Source organism: Hydra vulgaris, chromosome 08 (genome assembly GCF_038396675.1).
Source record: "Hydra vulgaris chromosome 08, alternate assembly HydraT2T_AEP".
NCBI classification, from domain to species: domain Eukaryota; kingdom Metazoa; phylum Cnidaria; class Hydrozoa; order Anthoathecata; family Hydridae; genus Hydra; species Hydra vulgaris.
The window spans coordinates 60,323,064-60,329,064 of record NC_088927.1 but is presented as its reverse complement, the minus strand read 5'-3'; positions in this window follow the sequence as shown (position 1 = coordinate 60,329,064).

Below are 6,001 nucleotides of genomic sequence, written 5' to 3'. Positions count from 1 at the left end.
AAAAAAGTGTTAGTCGTTCAAACTATAAGTTCAAAATATATTTTCAAAAATTTTAATATAAGTTCAAAAGTCGACTTTGGTTGATTTTTGAAAATATATTAGTCGACAGTCGAACTTTTTAATAACAACACTATAGTGATGTTATTAGTGCTGTTATTAGTGTAACTAGTGCACTAGTTTAAATATAATTTAACCAACTATAGTATTGAATTTAATTTTGAATTAGAAGTTCAAATTTTTTTATTCAATATTGAATGAAGATGCTTTTAAGCATCTTTATTCAATAATTAATAAGTAAAAACATGAATAAGTGAATAAGTAAAAATTTAAAAAATTATAAGTTCAAAATTTACAATTTAAATTGTAAACAAAAACACTTAGGTAGCTTTTGCTATAGGTAGATTTTATTCATTTTGAGAGAGCTAATATTTTATATAAAACATCTCATCGTGAAGACGTAAGGGCTCATTTGCAAATTATGTCACGCAAAAAACTTTTCAGATCCCCCTCCTCCCTTTTCCACAAAATGTCACAAAATATCAACCCCCTATCTTATCCTGAGGTTTCTAATCCCTGCAAACATATTTCGAAGCAAATTTTAGAATTCCGAAAGTGAAAAATTGTTTCGGTGTTATTTTTAGAACTTCGAAATCGAAAAAGTATTTCGAAGCAAATTTTAGAATTTCGAAGGTGAAAAATTGTTTCGGTAGTATTTTCATAGTTTCGAAATCGCAAGAATATTTCGAAAGAAATTTTAAAAGTTTGAAAGTTAAAAATTGTTTCGGTAATATTTTCAGAATTTCGAAATCAAAATAGTATTTCGAAGCAAATTTTACAATTTCGAAATGAAAAAATCGTTCCGATACAAAATTAATTAGTTTGAAATTATTTCGAACTTACCGAAACAAAAATAGAGTTTCGAAAACTTTTTTTCTATTGAAAATTAAACTTTTGCTTACGTGAACAATCTTAGTCTTTACTATTGTTTTTTTATAAATTTCTGTTATATATTTTGTTGTCATTACTATTGCTTATTGTTATTTTTATGAATATTTGCATTACTATTATTAACTAATTATTATAGAAAAACGAGAAACCGGTCACAAGCGATCAACCGATCAAACCGATCAAGCGATAAACCGAAAGGTCCCGATTAAAAAAAAAGGTCCCGAGTTAAAAAAAGAACAACGTCACGCGCATGCGCAGAAATAAAATTAAGGATAAGGTGTAAAAATTTTTTCATATAAAAAACTGTTACAATTAAAAATTATTCTTTTCCCTGAAAATAGGGTAGTGTTTTTTCACAAAGTTCTCAAACGTTATGTTTGGGTAACGTTTTTTTCCATTTGTGACGAAAGAATTATATATATTGAGTTCTTCAATAAGTCGTTTGTTATATAATTAAGCCATTTCCACAACGAATAATAATTTTTTTTCTGACAAAATAATATTTTTTACCACACAATTTGAATTTCCAGACATTGTATTAGTTTGCTAAAAAATTAAAAAAAAATTTATTCATAATAGTATTTACAAAATTTATTCATAATAGTATTTACAGTTTAAATTAAATGAGGGGGCGTCACAAATCCATTCTTCTTCGTTCTTAAAGGGAGGAGTGTGACAAAAAGTATATGAAGAGTGAAAAAAAATGAAATAGGTTCAAACCGATCAAGCGATAAACCGAAAGGTCCCGATTAAAAAAAAGGTCCCGAGTTAAAAAAAAGAACAACGTCACGCGCATGCGCATATGTAAAAATTTTAATTAATGAAGCGTGACAAAAAGTATACAAAGAGTGAAAAAAAATGAAATAGGTTCATAACGAATGGAATCGAAAAACAAACCGTTACAACAATTTCAATCTCCAACGACAGTAGCAGTAGTTCAACCTTATAAACCTGATCCTCCGATAGATAATGGTGGTACACACGACTCGCATGGGAATCATATTCGAAATTTTGAAGTGTATTAATAAAGCAAAATTAGTGACAATATACAATAACACAATAATGACAATAACACTTTCGAGCTTGTTTATTGTTATTGTAGTGGGAGGATATTTATTTGGAGCGTTATTAGGAGTTTTTATATTACTTGGAACAATGTTGGGATTTTATATTTGTAATAAAATAATAAAAAACTAAGTGTAAAATTTTTTTATATTTTATATATTATAAATATTATTTTCCAATTCTATTAATTCCGTAAGAAATTCCACCAGAGATAGCTCCACCCAAAACAGCTTTACCAATGGTAGGTAGAAGAGCGCTAGTAAAGGAAGGTAAAACGACTTTAGATACCATTCCTAAAAGAGGTCCTAAAATTTTTCCACGCATTCGTCTTGTTCCATGTCTTTTATAATGTCTTTTATAATGTCTTTTTTTATGTCTTCTTTTATACATTTTTTTTATCGCGGTATAAGTGATGATAATAAAGTGGGTGCTAAAACTGCAGCTAACAATGGAAGAAATTTACCACGCATGCGTTTTCTTAAATGTCTTCTTAAACGTTTTCTACCTGTGCCTTTTAACGGAGGTAAATAAACTCTTCCTCTTCCTCTTTTTCTATGCATTACGACATGTTTGAGGTTGGTAAAATGTAAATTTATATTGTAAAGTCATGTTTTTTTAACATAATCAAATTTAGTTTTTTGCATTTGTTTCTTTTAAGCTACATACCAAGGGTAAATTTGTTAACTTGGTCAAAAAAATTTAGACAAACCTCTATACATAGGAATCAAATTAAGAGCTTTTTTAAAATCCTCTTTTTGACTAATCGGTCGTAATTCTCCACCTCGAATTCTTTTTCTATGTCTTCTGAATCGCTTTCTACCTGCGCCTTTTAAAGGAGGTAAATAAACTTTACCTCTTCCTCTTTTTTACATTAACTTTTTTTTATTTTACAAGCGGTGCAACAAAATTTCTTAAGCATTGCGTTGCTTTTGAAGATAATCCAAAGCGTAACCTCCTACGTTTGATTTTAATAGACGTTTAGCAAAATTTTTAACTTTGGTAAAAAATTTTCCTTTCCCTCTATGATGACGTGCGCTACCTCTATGAAGACGACGATGATGACGACGGTGTCCGCTTCTTCTTGTACGCCTGCGAGCCATGAACACAAGAAATAGAAAAAAACAAGATTTATGGTTTTTAAGATTTTTTTTAGAAATAAATAGTCGTTTGCTTATAAAATAATAAATACAAATAGGGTTTGTTTAATAAAATTAAAAATGTTTTTTATAACAAATTAAGACGATTTAAATTTGGTAGGAATATAGCTGAGATCAGTATCGTCTCCTGACCCAAGTTCTACAATTTGAGCTGGATATTGCAAATACATAACAAGCACCTTTAAATTGTTCTGTAAATTGTACATTGATTTAAAACGAATTATTTCCAGCAATGGTAGCAGGAGGTTTATCGTTGATAAAATTAAAATCGCTGGTGGTGTCAATGACTAAAGGTTCTGAAGTGTTAGTAGTACTAAATATAATTTAAGATGTCTCAAAAAACTATCATCATCAGCATTATAAAAATCTGCAAAATTGTTAATATTAAAAGTAGAAGGTGTATTTCCTTTAGACCAGGAAGCATAACTTCTACAAATGATCCATTGATCATCTTGCTTTGTCAAATCGTATTCAGTAGTATCACCTGCTAAATTAACATATCTTCTTCTGTAATTATAAAGGGTGATTTTTTTAATCATGTTGCAAGCCATTTCAACCGGTGTAAAACAACTTTTGCTTAAATGATCGCTTTCTTTTTTAGAATTAACAAAAAATATAATGCTGTGGGGTACAAGATCTGCTGTTTTTATACTTCCCAAATTGACAGTGACTTCTGCAACATTTTCTACATTGGTGACAACTTGTTCGTAGCTATACGTAGTAAAGTATACATTTCGTCTTTTTTACTGTTGAGATATAAAGTTTTTTCCAAGGGTAAACAAGGTTTGAGTCTATACGTATTGCAATAAATCATTGGGTTTTTTATAGCCACTCCGACATTAGCAAGCGCTGTTTTGTCAGCGTCTGCAATAGGTCTTACCCATTCTAATAGTTGATTCATATCATTTTCAATATAAAGTTCCAATCTAATTTGTTTATTTTTTCCAAAATATTCTTTCATTTGAAAAACTTCACACAATAAACTCAAAGGTACTCTAAATTTACAACCTTTTCCTCCAGTCATGAAAGCATTATATCTATCTCTTAGCGCTGTTTGATAACCAGCAGGAGCAGGAGCAGCTCTGCTTGCTTTGTTGAGAGGACGAATGAGTCCATTAGGGTCTGCAGCTTGTATAAGCGCTTTGGTTTCAGCATAACTAATAGGGTTTGTATTATTTTCACTGTCTTCTGTTAAACCTGAACTAGGATTAATCATCAACTCTCTAAAAGCTTTTATATAACTTTTTTTAACGAGCATTGCTCTAAAACGATCATAAGAACGATTAATGATGCACAAGTAGTATTATTTGTTTGATAATTGGGATAAAATTTGATAGTTTTAAATAAGGCATGAATAAAGTTGTTGCAAAGACAGACTTTTCTTGCTAAGTCATCGTCTGTTACAGGTGTAAATCTTGTTTGCGTGTTCACATTTTTATAAAGAAATAAGTCAAAATCTATATAATAATCTGCTAGATATGTCCATTCGTTAAGTATAGTGGTAAAAGAAATTAAATTAGCCATGTCAGAAGTAAGATCATAAGAAAATTTTTGATTATTAACAGCAATGACTTCATCTTGAGCTTGAGCTGTTTGAAAACCAGGATATTTTTCATTTAATAGTGCTTTATATTCTGCGCTAATATTACCACTTGTTGCTTCTTGCAATAAACGATTTTCGTGGTCGGCTTGTGCCAAAACATCTTCAATAGTAACATGACTGTTTGTATTGGGTGTATAACGATTGCCGTCACCATCTCTCATATATTTAGCTAACGAACCCACTTTTTTGTTAAGAAAAATAAAATAATTTTTTTTTCTATTTATTCACCTTCTGATTCTGAAGTGGTTTTTTTAAATGGTATATTTTTATTTTTAACGTCTTTTAAAGCATGAGTGTAAACAAGTTCAATTAAACTTTTTTTGTTCAATTTTTTTTTCTTTTTTTCGTTATTCTGCATGAGTGGACTTGATAAAATAGTCTTTGTTGAATAATGCAGTTTCTACATAAACCGTTTATTTTGTCAACTGTATTGACTTCTTGAAAGCATTGTGAACAAATGTGTAAAGGAGTTGATTTCATTTTAGGTTTTTTTTCAATAATTTCTTCTTCTGAACTTTCGGTTTCAGATTCTGAATATTTTCGTTTTTTAGGTTTGGGTTTGATTTGTACATTTTTTTTCATTTTCTTGGGAGGTTTTTCTTCTTGTATTTCTTCTTTTTTATTTTTTATTTTTTTAATTTCATCCAATTCGGATTTCATGTTTTGTAATTCAGATTTAGTAGAATATTGAGTAAGTTGATTTTGTAATTGTTGCATGTGATTTTTAATTTGATTAAATTGGTCTTTAGGATTTATTTTTGATTCTTGCATCATTTTTTCTTCTAAATTGATTAAATTTTTATGATATCTTCCTTTGGCACAAAAGCGACTCATTTTTTTTGTAAAAAAATAGGACTGAGAGAAAAAATAAATAATTTTGTTTTTCTTTTTATATTTTCTTAAACATAATAAAAAATAAAAGACATTTTATACTAATCAAACTAGTTAATTGTAAAACGGAATTATTTGAATCTTTAACGTAGGATTAAAAAAAACAGTAGAACTAAGATTATTAAAGGTGAGGGGTTCAGATTTTGAATTGAGAAACGACCATCTTGTTTGTTTCCAATCGTCCACATCGTTGATATCAAAGGTGGTCAATTGTCCTTGAATAGAAGTATTACGATCTTTTGTAAAATCAATATTGGTGGTGACTTGAGTAGAATTAGTATAGTCTAATAAATTAAAAAATGCAACAATTCCAGGAACATAAGTTTTGTTCATATAC